The following is a 17458-nucleotide window of genomic DNA, read 5'->3' as shown; positions in this document are numbered from 1 at the left end:
ATTGCTGAGTCAAAAGCTATGCACATTTTAATTTTAATAAATGTTTCCAGGTTGGCAGTATAGTGTACTGGTTGAGAGCCTGAGCTCCAGGATAAAAGTGTCAAGTTTCAAATTTTGACTCCACCACTTACGAGCTTCATAACCACGGATAGGTTATTTAATCTCTCCCTTATTCAGTTTCCTCCTCTGTAATTAGGACATATATATCTCCTGTGGCTATCGTGAGGATTAAATGAGATTATAGATTTTCATACACAGCTTGGAAATTTTTTAGATCTATAATACGTAAAACAACTATTGACAGGTATGTGACAGTAATCCAGGTGGGACTGCAATCCTTGAGAGAGACAGGAAGTATATGATTCAGGTCCAACTTCTACCCAGAGGGAAATGTTCTCCCTGGCTGTGTTTCCCAGGATGGCGGAACCCAAGCAGAGAATGGTAGGCAGAAGAGGCAGAGATCACAATTCTGGGACCGACTAAAGTGGTTGGAATTTGTGAGCAGGTTGCCAGAGAGATCAGAGCCGTGGAGAGGTAACCCCAGAAGGCTGAATGTTGCCATAGCAATTCCTAGCATGTGCCAGGCAGTGGCCTAAGTGCTTCTAGCTTTAATTTAATCTTCATAAAAATCTGTAAAATCTATAATTTATTATTATTCCCAGTTTACGGATGTAGCTTTATTATTATTCCTCTTTGTAGGCAAAGGGAAAACGGAGGTACAGAAGGTTAAGTAACTTTCCAAAAGTCACATGGCTCGCAGCGGTGAGCTTGGATTTGAATCCACGCAGCTACTATATCAAACTGCCTTTCTGAAGAGCAAGTGTGCATCTAAGTGTCATACATACATTAAGCCATAAGACAGCTATTATTATCATTCCCACTTTAAAGTTAACTTCCAGCTAGGAAGTAATGGAGCTGAGATTCAAACCCACATAGTTAGGTTCCAATGTTTTTGCTCTGAAACACCACATAATCTCTACTTTTTTTTTATTTTTTGGAGTTTTTATCAGGAATAGTTACAGAATTTAATATCTTATTTTGATTTTTTTTTTATTTTAGAGAGAGAGACAGCACGAGTAGGGGAAAGGGGCAGAGGGAGAGAGAGAGAGAGAGAGAGAGTCTTAAGCAGGCTCCATGCTTAGCATGGGCTCAAGGCAGGGCTGGTTCCATGACCCTAGGATTATGACCTGAGCGGAAATCAAGAGTTGGACGCTCAACCGACTGAACTACCCAGGTGCCCCCAGAATTTAATATGTTAATTATTATTTGTTGATATATTTGTTATTGGATTTTCTCTTTTTAAGTTTTTTTTTTTTTTTTTTTTTTTTAAGTAGGCTCCATGCCCAACGTGGGGCTTAAACTCATGACCCGAAGATCAAGATTTGTATGCTCTACTGACTGAGTCAGCCAGCGGCCCCTCTTTTAAATTTTTTAACACAAATTACGTTGTTAGATTTCCTAATATCTTTCATGAACTGCTGGATTTTTTTTGCTATTTTATTTATAATTTTTATATTTATATGAATAAATCACCTTGTTTTCTTTTTTTGCATGTTTATAATGCTTTATATTTAGGTTATAAAATTATAAATTAAATTGGGAAGTTTCCCGTCTTCTATACACATCCCATAGTTAGTTGATGTTCTTTTTTATCTTTCAGATTTTTTCACTCTGGTAAAATACACGTAACATACAATTTACCACCTTAACCGTTTTGAAGTGTGCACTTCATTGGTATTAAGTACATTCATATCATTATGCAGCCATCGCCACCATCTATCTCCAGAACTCTTTTTATCTTGCAAAACTGAAAATTTGTACTCATTAAACTGTAAGTCTCCAGTCCCTTCCCCCAGCCTCTGGCAACCACCACTCTACTTTCTGTGCATATGTATTTGAGTACTCTGTGTACCTTATAAAAGTGGAATTGTACAGTATTTGTCTTCGTGAAATGCTTCCTTCAGCTAGCATAATGTCTTCAAGGTTCATCCATATTGTGGCATGTGTCAGAATTTCCCTCCTTTTTAAGCCTGAATAATAGTCCATTGTATGTTTATACATTTATACCTCCTTTTCTTTGTCCATTTATTTGTTGACGGACACTTGGGTTGTTTCTACCTTTTGGCTATAGTGAATAACGTTGCTATGAACACTGTTGTGGAGATACCTCTCCAAAACCTTGCCTTCAGTACTTTTTGGGTGTATTTGCTGGATCATACGATAATTTTATTTTTAATGAAAAAATGTTTATTTATTTGCTTAGAGAGAGACAGAGACAGCACAAGCAGGGGAGGGGCAGAGAGTGAGGGAGAGAGAGAATCCCAAGCAGGCTCTGTGCGGTCGGCACAGAGCCCGATGTAGTGCTCGATCCTGTGAACCGTGGGATCGTGACCTGAGCCAAAATCAAGAGTCGGATGCTTAACTGACTGAACCACCCTTTTCTTTCTTTCTTTTTTTTTGTTTTGTTGATAGTAACTATCCTAATGGATGTGAGGTAGTACCTCACTGTGGTTATGATTTGTATTTCTCTAATAATTAGTGATGTTGAGCATCTTTTCGTGTGCTTGACATTATTTTATCATGGGAGATATCATGGGAGAAATATTTAAGTCCTTTGTCCATTTTTGAATTGGGTTGTTGTTTTTCAGTCGTTGAGTTTTAGGAGTTCTCCACATATGCTGAATATTAATCCCTCATTAGATATATGGTTTACAAAGACTTTCACATTCTGTAGGTTGCGTGTTTACTTTGTCCATAGTTCCTTTGATGCACAAAAGTTTTTAGTTTTTATGAAACCCAGTTTGTGTGTGCCTTTGGTGTCCTATCCAAGAAATCATTGCCAAAGCCAATGTCATGAAGCTTTTGCTCCACATTTTCTTCTAAGAGTTTCATAGTTCTAGCTCTTACTTTTAAGTCTTTGATCCATTTTTAGGTGATTATTGTGTATGGTGTTAGGTAAGGGTCCAAGTTCATTCTTTTGCATGTGAACATCCATTACTATTTGCTGAAAAGACTGTCCTTCCCCCATTGAATGGTCTTGACACCCTTGCCAAAAAAATCACTTGGCTATATATGCGAAGGTTTATGTCTGGTCTCTGTACTCTATTTTGTTGATTTGTAAACCTGTGTTTATGCCAGTACCACACTGTTTTCATCTCTGAGGCTTTGTAGTAAGTTTTAAAATCAGGAGGTGTGAGTCCTCCAATTTTGTTCTTCTTCGAGATCGCTTTGGTTATAGATATATGAAATTCATGACAATTTATTTTATTTTATTTCTTATTTTTATTTGAGTATAGTTGACACACAATGTTATATTGATCATATAGCTACAACCTTCTGAAAAGAGGGCTGTCTCCCCTTTTCCATTTTGGGTGAGAAGATTGTCATAACCCCTGGAGGTTACTGATTCATGAAAGGGTGGGGAGCTGTTGACTTTGGGGACAGGGTTGGTCTGAGCAACTTTGGGTCAGCTTAGTGACTGGAGTGTGGGTGAGTGGGGGGTGGGGGAAGGTCCTTTAGAGTCAGGGAACAAAGCAGGACAATGGAAATCCTACCCTTTGGTACATATGTTATGGGGAAGAAATATATAAGTCATATTTGAAATAATTTTATCTCATAGATGAATTTTTTAGCATTTCTTTCCTGTTTTTAACATAGTTTTAAAATTATTTTTAAATTTTAAAACACTTTTTTTCTGTATTAAAAAAAGAGATGTATGTTTACTAGAGAATATTACAATACACAGATAAGCAAAATTTAGAAATGCAGAGTACTTCTGCAAAAGAGCAGATCAGTGAATGGGGCTGGAAGTTGTGGGAGGTAGAATTGATTAAAAGGGGCGAGAAGAAACTTTTGGGGGGAGATGCAAATGTTTTCTCTTGATTGTGGTGGTGAATACCAATGTGTATAAACTGTCAAAATTTGAACTGTATACTTAAAATGGGTGTATCTGATTGTATGTAAATGATACCTCTATAAAGCCAATTAATAGTTTCCAAAGTACTGCTGTCATCACCCATATGAAATTACTGTTCATGGGTGTACCCTTGTGTACATTTTCCAGTGATTTTGTATGTATCTCTATATACACATATTTGTTTATGTAAAAATGGTATCATTTTTGACCAACTGGTTTTTAAAAAAATTTTTTTAACATTTAATTATTTTTGAGAAATAGAGCCAGAGTACAAGCAGGGGAGGGACAGAGAGGGAGGGAGATGCAGAATCCGAAGCGGGCTCTGGGCTCCGAGCCGTCAGCACAGAGCCCGACGCGGGGCTTGAACCCACGGACTGTGAGATCATGACCCGAGCTGAAGTCGGATGCCTAACTGACCGAGCCACCCAGGCATCCCCATTTTTGACCAACTGTTAAAAAAAAGATTGCTTTGGTTATTCCAGGTACCTTGAGATTTCATGTAAATTTTAGGATCAATTTTTCTCTTTCTGCAAAAAGATGTCGTTGAGATTTTGATATAGATTGCACTGAATCTGTAGATTGCTTTGGGTCGTATTGACATCTTAACCATATTAAGTCTTCCAGTACACAAACATGGGGACATCCTTCCATTTATTTATGTCTACTTTACAATGTTTTATGGTTTTCATCATATTAGCCTTTCACTTCCTTAGTTAAATTAATTTCCAAGTATTTTCTTTTCTTTCTTTTGTTAAGTTTTTATTTATTTACTTAGAGACAGAGAGAGAGAGAGAGAGAGAGAGAGAGAGAGAGAGAGCTGGTGGGGGGGGGGAGAGAGAGAGAGAAAGAGAGAGAGATAGAATCCCAAGCAGGCTCCACACTGCCAGTGCAGAACCCAGTAAGGGCTCAAACTCACAAACCAGGAGATAAGGACCTGAGCTGAAATCTAGAGTCAGATGCTCAACCGATTGAGCCACCCAGATGCTCCTATGTATTTTATTTTCTGATGCTATTGTAAATGGAATTGTTTTCTTAATTTCCTTTTCAGATCATTTATTGTTAGTATGTTGAAATGCAACTGATTTTTGTGTGTTGACTTTGTGTCTGGCTCCTTTGCTGCATTCATTTATTAGCTCAAGTAGTTTTTCCCTTCGTGGGACCTTTAAGGTTTTGTATATGTAAGATCATGTCATTTGCAGAGATAATTTTACTTCTTCCTTTCCAATCTGGATGCCTTTTATTTCTTTTTCTAATAAGAAATAATAGCCTAATTAGCCTAATGGCCTAATAACTTCTACTAACCTATTTGCTGTGGCTAACATGACCAGTATTATGCTCAACGAAAGTGGTGAAAGCAGGCCTTCTTGCCTGTTTCCTGATCTTAAAGGAAAAGCTTTCAGCCTCTCACCATTGAGTATGATGTTAGCCACAAGTTTGTCATAGATGGCTTTTATTACACTGAGACAGTTTCCTTCTGTTCCTGGCTTGCCCATAGCTTTTAATACAAAGTGAAAAGTACATTTTGGGGATACATTTTAGATAAGTCATGATTTCTATTTTAATTTCTTCTTTTTATCCAAGCATTTCTCAGTTTCCAGATCCTTAAGATACTGTTATATTTTTGCTGTTGTTTCTAATTTTTTGTGCCATTCTTAGGGAAATATGGCTTTTTAAAACTTTATGAATTTCTTAAGGTTTCTTTGTGTCAAGTACATGACTGATTTTTACAAATGTTCCATAGCCATAGAAGAAAATGCGTATTCTTTCCTTGCAGGGGACAGAAATCCTTCCTATCCTTACTAGTTTTTCTGAAAGACATCTATTAACATTTATCACTTTATATAGTTATATTGCTTTCTCTCTGTAATTCTGGGAGCGTTTGATCTTATGTTGTTTGGTGCATTAAGTACTTGTGAGTTATATCTTACATCTTCTTAGTATCTTAGTATCTTTTACCATTACACCTGTTTTAAGTCCTTGCTCAAATGTTGCCTTCTTAGATAGGCTTCTCTAACCTCACCTAAGGTATTTCTCACTGCTCTCTCCTTGTTTTTCCTCTCCACAGCATTTATCACATCTAATATACCAAATAATTTACTTTTTTTGTTTAGTATCTATCCTCTGCTACTATAATGCAAGGTCTGCAAATGCAACTCTTTTATTCTGTTTGGTCACTGGTTTTTCTTTGTATCCAGAACAATGCTTGACACATAGTAGATGCTCAATAAATAAGTCAATGACCAAATGTTTCTCTTTGTGCCATTTAATACTTTTTGCTTTGATTCTCATTTCCTTGTACCAGTATCACAATTCTTGCTTTCTTTTTAATATTTGCCTAATATATTTTTGCTTATTCCTTTATTTTCAACATTTATTTCTTAATTTAATTTGCATTTTGTTTCTTTTCCTTCCTTCCTTCCCTCCCTTCCTCTTTCTTTCTTTCTTTCTTCTTTCTTTCTTTCTTTCTTTCTATCTTTTTAAAGGGAGTTCAATCCATTTCCATTTTGGGGGATAATTGATATGTTTAAATTTTTCCTTTTTTCTTATTTTATGTTTATTACTTACTATTCTTGTTATTATTTGCTCATTTATCCTTTGTCATATCTAGATTTCTCAGAGTGAGAACATTTCTCTCTTTTCCTATGTTATTTCATAAATTCTCTATTTCTCTAGTGATATATTTCTACATTTTTGTAGCATTTAAAGCTATATTCTTCTATCAAAAGAACAGAATCAAATAAGGTATGTTTTCCAATCCCCAAAATGTTTTACCACTATGTTCAAAGAAATTTCTTACAAAGGTTTAAATGCCTCACTCCCTCTTTTCTGTACCAAATCCCAAACTTTGTTTAAAAAAATAATTTATTTCCAGTATATGACTATATATTTTACTTTACAAAATGTAAATTATAGTCCAATACACCTTTCTTAACATTTATGCGACAGTTTGTGCTCATATTATCATTCATTTAGGTTTTAACAATACATTTTGCAAGGATGGCTCACCACTCTTTTGTATACATTTTACCTTCCCTCCTCTTGAGTTCTTTCATCTTCTATAATTTTCACTTGGAAACAGTCTTTCTTTGAGTAATTTACTTATAAAGAGTATATGAGTAGTACACTCCCCCCCCCCATTTTATGATTTTTTTAAAGTTCATTTCTTTGAGAGAGAGGGGCAGACAGAGGGGGAGAGAGAGAATCCTAAGCAGGCTCCGCATTAATAGTGTGGAGCTCAATCAAAGGAACTGTGAGATCATGACCTGAGCCAAAATCCAGAGTTGGATGCTTAACTGATCATGACTGAGCCACCCAGATGCCCCTTATGATTTGTTAGTTTTGTACCATGTATGCTATTACTGGCTTAATATTTTTTTAGTGTGGTTGACACACAGTGCCATTACAGTGCCATTACAATATCGACTGTATTCCTTATGCTGTGCCTTTTATTCCTGTGAATTATTCATTCCATAACTGGAAGCCTGTATCTCTCTCTCCCCTTCACTCATTTTGCCCACCCCCACTCCCTCAGGTCTGATTCTGCTTTTTGTTCATTCATTTTTTTTTATTCCACTTATGAGTGAAATCATATGTTATTTGTCTTTTACAGTCTGACCTCTAGTCCATTCATGTTGTCTCAGGTGGCTTAATCGCATTCTTTTTTTTATCATTGTGGATGTATGTATACACACACACACACACACACACACACACACACAGCATCTTCCTTATCCATTCATTTGTTGATGGACACTTAGGTTGCTTCCATATCTTGACTACTGTAAATAATGCTGCAGTAACATAGGATGCATGTATCTTTTTGAATTAGTGTTTTTGTTTTCTTTGGGTAAATATCCAATAGTAAATTATTGGATCATATGGTATTTCTATTTTTAATTTTTGAGGAACCTCCGTACTGATTTCCCTGTGGCTGTACCAACAGTGGTATACTTTCTGAATTTTCTTATGTTCATGATTTTTTTTGCTCTCACATATGAATATTACTTTGAATAAGTCTGTTTACTCTCCAGAATATATACATATTGCTTCAATGTCCTCTAACTTCCAATGGTGAAGAAAAGAAGTTTAATGCTAGTCAAATTCTCTTTTAGTTATTAACAACCTGTTTTATTTATCTTGGTGTCTCTAAGATTTTACTTTCTTTGTAGCTTAGATGTTTCTATAGGCTTTCTAGGTGTGCATGTTTTTTTTCATTAACAGGTCATGAGATTTGGGGATCCCTTTTTTTTAATTTTAGAGAAGATGAGCAAGGGAGAAAGACAGGGAGAAAGGGTGACGGGGAGAGAGGGGGGGAGAGAGAGAGAGAGAGAGAGAGAATCTCAAACAGACTCCATGCTCAATGATGAGCCCAATGCAGGGCTTGATCCCACGACCCTGGGATCATGACCTGAGTCCAAATCAAGAGTCAGATGCTCAACCAACTGAGCTACCCAGGGGTCCCTGGGGATCACTTTTAATCTGAAATCTAAAGTCTTTCTAGTTGACAGAAATTTTGTTTTTTTGTTTCTTTGATCATTGATTTCCATCTATTTTTTTTCTCTTCCTATACAACTATTATTTAGTGGTTCGTTTTCTGGAACTACTTTCAATATGTCTTATCTTTTCATTAATAAATCCCATTTAATGTATTTCTCTGTGTGTGTTAAAAGATCTTTTATTTTATCTTCCAATTTTAAGCATTGGCCATTCTATTTGCCATTTTCATTACTGATTTTTTAAACTGTAAAAAAATGTTTTCTGGACTCCCCTGTTTTGCATTCTAGTTATGTCTTTTTAAGGGTCCTCACCATTTTCCTTGAAAGCTCTCTTCTTTCCCTTATAATTATGTCTGCCTCAATAACAGTCACAGTATGTTAAATAACTAGAATTTAAATAAAAATTTGAAAAGAGAAAAGAAAACAAGCCACAAATCCTGGTTGTTCATCTTGGCTGTTCCCTCAAGTTGCTGAGTCGCCTTAGCTGCATTGTGAATTTACTTTTTTTTTTCTTTATTTTAGAGACAGAGACAGAGAGACAGAGACAGAGAGAGAGTGCATGCATGTGCTGGGCAAAGGGAGAGAGAGAGAGAGAGAGAGAGAGAGAGAGAGAGAGAGAGAGAATCCCAAGCAGGCCCCACACTCAGTGCGTAGCCTGACGTGGCACTTGATCCCACAACTGTAAGATCATGACCTGAGCAGAAATCAAGAGTCAGACACTCAACCAACTGAGCCACCTAGGCACCCCTGGATTGTGAACTTTCAATGTTTGCTCATGGGTGGGTTCATTCGGCACACGTATAAGTCAGCTTGTTAGGGGTTTCAGGCAATAGTGACCCAGAAGGTGTTGGAAGACAGAGTTAGCATTTTTATTACAGTAGTCCCTTAGTAAGTCAAAGAAAAAAATAGAACCTTTCTATGGGGTGTGGGTGTGGGATGGGGTTCTCTTCTCATTCTCCTTTGGGTGCAAGTAGGAAAGTAGATAAAATGGGAGCATTGGAGCTATTGCTCTCCTGGAATGCCTGGGGCCAGGATGAGGAATTATGCTCACTGGATTACTCTAGAAGGTGGAAGAACTGGTCAATGACATTCACTCATTTCTTGATCCCTCCTTTATTCTGAAAATGACATCATGAACTTTTTATGTCCTCAGGAGATGTGGCATTCTCAGATGCAATTAAGATTTTCTCTAGGTTTTTTCACCATCAGCCTATACTTATTTAAACTAATTAGCTCTCAAATATATTAGCTATGTTATTCTAGATATTAGAATCACTTTGGGGGCATATAAATAAATACTGATTATATGCTTCTGTCTCCTCTCTCAAGACAATTCAACCAATTTTTGGTGGTTGCACCTGGACACTGAAGCCACCGTTTTCCAGATTGTTTGCTTGGTTGTTTCCTCTGCCAGATATCTATGTTTATTGTTCTACCCTGAGGTAAGAGGCCAATAAGGGTTTGCTAAATGAATCAATTAATGCAATGTAATTTTAAAATTATAATAATTACTCATTTGAATATGTTGCATTTGCACATTATATAACCCCCTAAAGCCCCAAAATATATACATCAAGTCTCCCTTTTGCCTTATATTTTTAAAAAACTTTAAAAATGTTTATTTATTTATTTTGAGAGTGGGGGGGGAGGGGCAGAGAGAAAGGGAGGGAGAGAGAGAGAGAATCCCAAGCAGAGAGAGAGAATCCCAAGCAGAGAGAATCCCAAGAATCCCAAGCAGGCTCTGCGCTGTCAGCACAGAGCCTGATGCTGGGCTCAAACTCACAAACCATGAGGCCGTGACCTGAGGCAAAATCAAGAGTCAGATGCTTAACCGAGTGAACTACCCAGGCGCCCCCCTTTAGCCCTATTTCTTAGTCAACCAGTTCCTCTCTCTAGAAGAAGCCACTTGTTGCTAGTTCCCTGTATACTCTTCTAGAGACATTCTATGCATATTTAAGCATGTAGTATCAACCAGTCTCCTGTTAATAGACCTTTATATGGTTTTCCCTCTGTTGCTATTACGAACAATGCTGCAGTGAGTAAATACTTTTCCTACCTAAATCTCTTAACATGTATCTGTATGATTCTTAGAAATGAAATCATTGGATTCAAGGGTATGTAATGTTTTTCTATTCCCAGCATTAGTTCTACTTAATTATGATAGCTTATTCTTTTTCTGTACTAGAGGTTTCTAGCTGATAATATTTAATTTAGGGTTTTTGTATAACTTTTATGTAGCCATTCATAAATGAGACCCATGTATCTTTTGCCCCAATTTCCTGTTTTTTTTAATTAAATAAAACTTTGATAAGGATACCTAAAATATTAATATGTGACCCCGCATAAATAATGTATTTGTATAAAAATCGAAGCTTTCTGGAAAATTGTGATTTGAATCACTTGTAGAACTTTAAAAAATTATAGGCTTCAGGACTTGTTTGAGAACAGGGGTCAGAAAACTGTGGCCTGTGGGCCAAATGCAAGCTGCCACCTATTTTTGTAAATAGAAGTTTATCGGAACACAGATATATCTTTTCATGTATGTATAGTCTGTGGCTGCTTTTGCACCACAGTGCAGAATTGGATAGTTGTGACAGAGTCCACGTGTCCAGGAGATCCTAAAACATTTACTGTCTGGACCTTTATGGCACAAGTGTGCTGACTCTTGCTCTATATCCATGGAATCAAAATCTGGTACTGAGGCCATTGTGTATGTATTGTGAAAAAGAAAATCCATCAAAGTTGGCTCATATTTGCACTAAAGTTTGAGAGCCAATATTTTCATGCAAAGTTAAATAACTAGGTGAATGTCATTTTCTTTCCATGCCAGTTTCTTATCTGTCTCCTGGTCTACTACCGTGTTCGGACCTTAAAATTCCAACACTTCAGTTGGGGTTCTGTGAATTTCTACCACATACCCCTGCCATTATATTTTTCTTACCACCTCCTAATCAAAGCCACAGTGACCAGTGAATCAATGTTTATTGAATAACTTGTCCATCCCTATTTTAACACTTCTTTAGCGTGTATTTTGTTGGATATATGCTTACAGATATATCGGCATGAATCTCAGTCCATAAACCCATGTGTATGAAAAAATGAAACTCTTTTTCTAATAAATTTCAACTTGAAAGTTTCATGCCAACAGAGTTTGGAAACTTAATTGTAGTCAGTCTGGGCATTTCACACTTCTTGACTTGGGTTGTGTTTAAGTTATTGAGGGCTAGATGGAGAACTCACGTACTGCCAAGATATTGGGAGGATATGTTGTATCTTCAATAAATTCTGCCCATGTAAGTATCTATTGAGATACCCATGCCTCATCTGAGCCTACATCAGTGGTTCATAAACACCACCAGGAGGGATGATCCTTGCTCTTCATGGCTCCCTTAGGTTGATTGGTTTTTTTTAATGTTTATTTCTTTTTGAGAGACAGAGAGTGCCAGTGGGGGAGGGGCAGAAAGAGATGGGAGGGGGGTGGACAAAGGATCCAAAACAGGTTCTGTGCTGATAACAGAGAGCCTGAGGGCTCAAACTCATGAACCGTGAGATCATGACTTGAGCCAAAGTCAGACGCTTAACCAACTGAGCCACCCGGTGCCCCTAGGTTGATTGTTTTTCAATGCTACTTCCATGTCACTCTTGTGCTCTCGGAAATCAGTCAGCTGTTTCTGCTCTACAACAAGGTGTAGTAAAGTGCAGTGAGGCTAAGTCCCCTTCTGCTGAGACATGTTTAAGAGCTACTTGTCCCTCATGTATCTTATTGTCTCCCAAAGGCTTCATCTGAAAATGGGGTCTAAATTCCCTATATCTTAGAAACCAAAAACCTATGTGGCTTTTTATTTCTGGCCCCTTCTCTTGGAACACTTGACATCTATATTCTCATTGCTTCCTCTCTACCTTTTCTTAATTCTCTCATCCTAGGAAATCTTTTCCTGGTCTGGTGGGGGATGGTTGGGGAAATTTTTACTTTTTCACTAGCATTATTTGCGTTGTGAGCCCTTTGCTAGGCTTTTGAAACCCAAATGCCAAGAATGAGATGCCTCTTGCTCCCCACTGCTTTACACCATTTCTGCTGTCTGCCAAAGCAAATGAGCACAGAACTGTTTAGCTGTTCAGTGAGGGGAAGGGCAAGAAAAAGGAACTGTCAGGAAGAAATGGGTGATACTTAAAAAAACATCCTGCCAACAAGGTATATTACTATCACTTAATGACCATGAATTAGCATCAGTGTGCCTTGTCATTGTTTTCTCCCTCCTAGTATGTTCCTTTGTCTCTCCCAGTTAGGTCCCTAAAGAACCTAAATAACTCTCATACAAGAATTATTTATTAAGCACCTATTCCAGGCTTAGCCATGCTTCCTTGAAGTGACTCAGGCAGTGAATAAATGTGAAATCCCATTTATTTGCTTTTGTGGCTTCTTCAGATACTTCTTTTTCTTGCAATGGTCAATGATCATAAAAGGTTGAGTCCCCGGTGGGTAGAAATGTAAATCTGGGCAAGCAGTAGAAGACAAATCAACTATCCAAAAATAAATAGAAACGTTAAGAAAATTCACAGCCATTCCTTTAGGTCCCCAGGTTAAGTATTCCATAGAGACAGTCGGTGAAGTTTATATCTCACTCTTAGAATTTAATATGCTCTATTTCATATTGTATTAGTCTATTATGTTTATATGCAAAATGTAGTGAGTTAAGAACGGGATGGAAAAGTCTTGCCTCTAGAATTCATGTTTGTTTTTTCTCCTTCCTGAGCCAGAGCTTTTTGCATTGGTTTGATGTACTGTAGTTACTTGGGGTTTAATCTTGTATAATAATTAACTTCAATTGATCCACTGCAGTGTGTTAGCAAAGTGCCCAAGCCTATTAAATCCGACTAAGAATCCTCCGTTGCTTTCCTAATTTCCAGCATCATTATGCTGCCGGGAAAGCTGATTAATGTAAAGGCATTCCAGACCGGGGCTTCTGCCTGGTGAAATTTTGGAGAAGGAGCACAGAGAGGATCTCTATTCTTAGGAGAGTCCTGGATCTATGAGCGAGGTTTCTTATTCTTCTTTAGAACAGAACTCTTAAAGAGGGAAACCAGCATCATCGGAGCTTCACTTCTTAATGGAGGCACATATGGTTGATTTAAAAACAAGTAGAAAATGGAACATTACTGAAAGTGTGCCATCCTCAGTAGGCCTCTGGAAAAGAAAACAAAGCCTGCCAATAAGAGAGAGGACAAGAAGAAGAGATTATGAAAACAAACAAACAAAGCAGACCTCTAAAAGATCAATGTAAATGAAGCCGTTACATTGAATATTCACAGCAGATATTTTCAGCCTTTGAGGAAATTTTAAATAAAACATCCAAATTGGTCTGTCGAAAAGCTGTGGATCGGGGGATTTCTAGTGAAATGCTCCATGTGGACAACTTTCCTGAGAGTCAACTGTATGGGAGGGAGACAAAGAAGATTAAGACTTGGTCCTTGTCTTTGAGGACTTTACACTTTCTTTTAAATAGTCTGTCTTGATTGCCTGGGTGAAGTACAATCCTATTTTGGTTTTCCTCATGTTCTTGGAAATTTTTTTAGTCTGAGTCTACTTTCCTGCCTTAGCAAGTAGAATCTAGTGAGCATCTTTACTTGTGTCGATTTGCAGGCTCATCATCTCAGGAATCAGTGAAATGTCTCCAAGAATGGATGGAACAGATGTTGGGCATGAGGCTGAGACACGCCCTGGAAGGTAACTAAAAGTCGAATTAGCTTTATTTTTTGTTTGCTTTGCCTCGTTATTTTAAAAGTTGTATGTAAAAGAACTCTACTTAATTAAGGGTTTTGGTTAGTTCGGTTTCAAATAGATCTTTTCACCGTAAATGATTATATGGCTCTCAATTTTATCATTGGAAGGGGATAGGGATTATCTTGATGATTTCATTAAAGTTACCATGAATGTTAGAGTTGGTGAAAGTAATGAAACTGAGGTTTCTCAGAAATATATCATTAAAAAAATTTTTTTTAACGTTTATTTATTATTGAGAGACAGAGCGTAAACAGGGGAGGGGCAGAGAGAGAGGGAGACACAGAATCGGAAGCAGGCTGTAGGCTCCGAGCTGTCGGCACAGAGCCCGACGCGGGCTCGAACTCACAAACCGCAAGATCATGACCTGAGCCGAAGTCGGACGTTTAACCGACTGAGCCACCCAGGCGCCCCGAAAGATACCATTTTTAACCCATGGATTGCGATTCCCACGAATGTTTTCTTTATTCCCTATCATGGTGCAGTTGCAATTTGAAGAGAGGCCACTGAGGACTGCAGGGGTGGGGGGAAAGCTCTATGGACTAGGTAGGATTTGTGTTAGCCATAAAGAGGAGGTAGGTTTTCCATTGTAGGGGGAAAGAGGAAGGGTATTCCCACTTGAGGGAACAGCACGAACAAAACTGTTGAGGTGGTTGCGAGCATGATGTATAAAGAGGGTGATGATGAAACTTGTTTGACCCGAGGGTTGGGCTCATAGGCACAAGTAAGTTTTGGCTGAGAGTGGGGTGAATTTGAAAGTCTGATGAAAATTTTGAAAACTACACTTGAGGTGTCTGAATTTGAACCAGGTAGGGTGGTAATGCAGGTGTTACAAACATTGAAGAAAAAGACTGATTAAGAACTGCAGTATTGGGGCGCCTGGGTGGCTCAGTCGGTTGAGCTTCCGACTTCGGCCCAGGTCACGATCTTGCGGTCCGTGAGTTCGAGCCCCGCGTCGGGCTCTGTGCTGACAGCTCAGAGCCTGGAGCCTGCTTCCAATCCTGTGTCTCCCGCTCTCTCTGACCCTCCCCCGTTCATGCTCTGTCTCTCTCTGTCTCAAAAATAAATAAACATTATAAAAAAAATTTATAAAAAAAAGAACTGCAGTATTAGGGAGGAATCTATAGCAATTATTAGTTGGATGTTATAAAAATTAACAACAGTTTTGGGCTTTTGTCCCTTTGCCTGTTGCCACATATAGAATAAACTGATTCTTTTAGAACACAATTAATTAAATGAGTTTGATGATAGGCAGGGAAGCCAGACAATGCTACATCACAGACAAGCTAGAAAAAATTTTTTAAAGCTTTTGGAGAACTTGGAAGCTGCCAAAAATAATTTGGGAAAATGTCCTCATAATAAAATCCAGACAAATTATTTTATGGCAGAGAAGCACTACGGGTCCCCTGTCCTTCTCCCCTCTGTTGCTATCCCAAAGTCAAGCAATTACCATTAATGTATGTGGAAAAAATGTGAGCATACCCACACCCAAAAAATAACCTCGCTTAGGCGTTTCTGATACCTTAGGACACATCTTGCTAACAGATGCATGAAATAAATCTAGATAAAGCACAGATGCTCACAGACACAGTTAAAAGCTCTGGTGGCTTGATGTGGAGATACTGAGTATTGTTCCCAGGGAAGGAGTCGGGTGGGGCCGCTCTCACTGCTCAGGGTGCTTCTACAGACGCTGGCTAGCTACAAAACAAAACGCTAGGCACTATTTTGGCCTTTCACCTTTTTTCGTGGAAATGAAAATCCTTTTTGGGTTTCTTTCAGTTAGCAAAAACAGGTTCTAACATAGGTCTTTGGTAAAAGCCAAGTGGCCTAACGTGAACTTTTGAAAAGTGCGGGGCTCCCTGTATTAGGTAGTCAGTGGAAGAATAGGATTTGGGGTTCAAGTTTGGGTCCTGGTTTTACCAGTAATCCTGATACTGTCAATAATTATATTACTCTCAGTTTAATCATCAGAAGGAGATAAAGAGAGATTATCTTTTTCTTCAGTTGTGCTCTCTGTGTTATTAGGCAAATCATTTAACTTTCCTGAGCTTTTAGTTTCTATACTTCTAAACTAAGAAGAATGGTACTTGTTGCTATGCTGTTAAGAAATAAATGAAACAGTGTGTCTTATGAACCTTAAAGACCTACTCAAGAATAAGTGATACTGATAATTAATTTCCATCAAGTAATTATAGGTGATTATAACCTGAATAATGAAGCCATCCAAAATATGTCATAATTACATGGATTTGGACATGAAGCATATGGCGAGGGTCTCAGTAGAAGGTTGTCAGTGGGGAGACAGCAGGAAGCTAGGACTTGGAATCAGGACTAGGCCTAGTAGGCAGTGAACTTACTTGATCTGGCCCCAGAAAATGGTGGCCAGTAGGCTAAGTAGAATATTCCAGGAGAAGGTGTGGAAATCCTGTGTGGTTTCAGTAGCTACCCACAAATAATATTTTATTTTATTTTATTTATGTGTGTATTTATTTATTTATTTTAATATAGTTTATTGTCAAATTGGCTAACATACAGTGTGCAAAGTGTGCTCTTGGTTTTTGGGGTAGATTCCCATGGTTCATGGCTTCCATACAACACCCAGTGCTCATCCCAACAGGTGCCCTCCTCAATGCCCATCACCCATTTTCCTCGCCCCCCACCCCCTCCATCCACCCTCAGTTTGTTCTCTATATTTAACAGTCTCTTATGATTTGCCTCCCTCCCTCTCTCTTTGTAACTATTTTTTTCCCCTTCCCTTCCCCCATGGTCTTTTGTTAAGATTCTCAAGTTCCATATATGAGTAGTGAAAACATATGATATCTGTCCTTTTCTGACTGACTTATTTCACTCAGCATAATACCTTCCAGTTCCATCCACGTTGCTGCAAATGGCATGATTTCGTTCTTTCTCATTGCCAAGTAGTATTCCATTGTATATAGAAACCATATCTTTATCCATTCATCAGTTGATGGACATTTAGGCTCTTTCCATAGTTTGGCTATGGTTGAAAGCGCTGCTATAAACATTGGGGGTACATGTGCCCCTATCCATCAGCACTCCTGTATCCCTTGGATAAATTCCTAGTAGTGCTATTGCTGGGTCGTAGGGTAGTTCTATTTTGAATTTTTGAGGCACCTCCACACTGTTTTCCAGAGCAGCTGCACCAGTTTGCATTCCCACCAACAGTGCAAGGGGGATCCCCTTTCTCCACATCCTCGCCAGCATCTGTAGTTTCCTGAGCTGTTCATTTTAGCCACTCTGACTGGT

General features: G+C 38.2%; 1 long non-coding RNA gene across 1 annotated transcript in view; it reads left to right on the top strand.

The window, feature by feature from the left end:
• The window catches only part of LOC123594780, a 33073-nt gene extending 18932 nt beyond the window's left edge, over positions 1-14141 (top strand). Inside the window, exons 2-3 of the long non-coding RNA XR_006710874.1 lie at positions 9742-9854; positions 14054-14141. This is a non-coding gene — a long non-coding RNA (uncharacterized LOC123594780). The remainder of the gene's footprint in view (positions 1-9741; positions 9855-14053) is intronic.
• The last annotated feature ends 3317 nt before the right edge of the window (positions 14142-17458 follow it).

This window comes from Leopardus geoffroyi, chromosome X (genome assembly GCF_018350155.1).
Source record: "Leopardus geoffroyi isolate Oge1 chromosome X, O.geoffroyi_Oge1_pat1.0, whole genome shotgun sequence".
In the NCBI taxonomy this organism is placed as follows: Eukaryota; Metazoa; Chordata; class Mammalia; order Carnivora; family Felidae; genus Leopardus; species Leopardus geoffroyi.
This window is presented reverse-complemented; position numbering and strand designations above follow the sequence as displayed.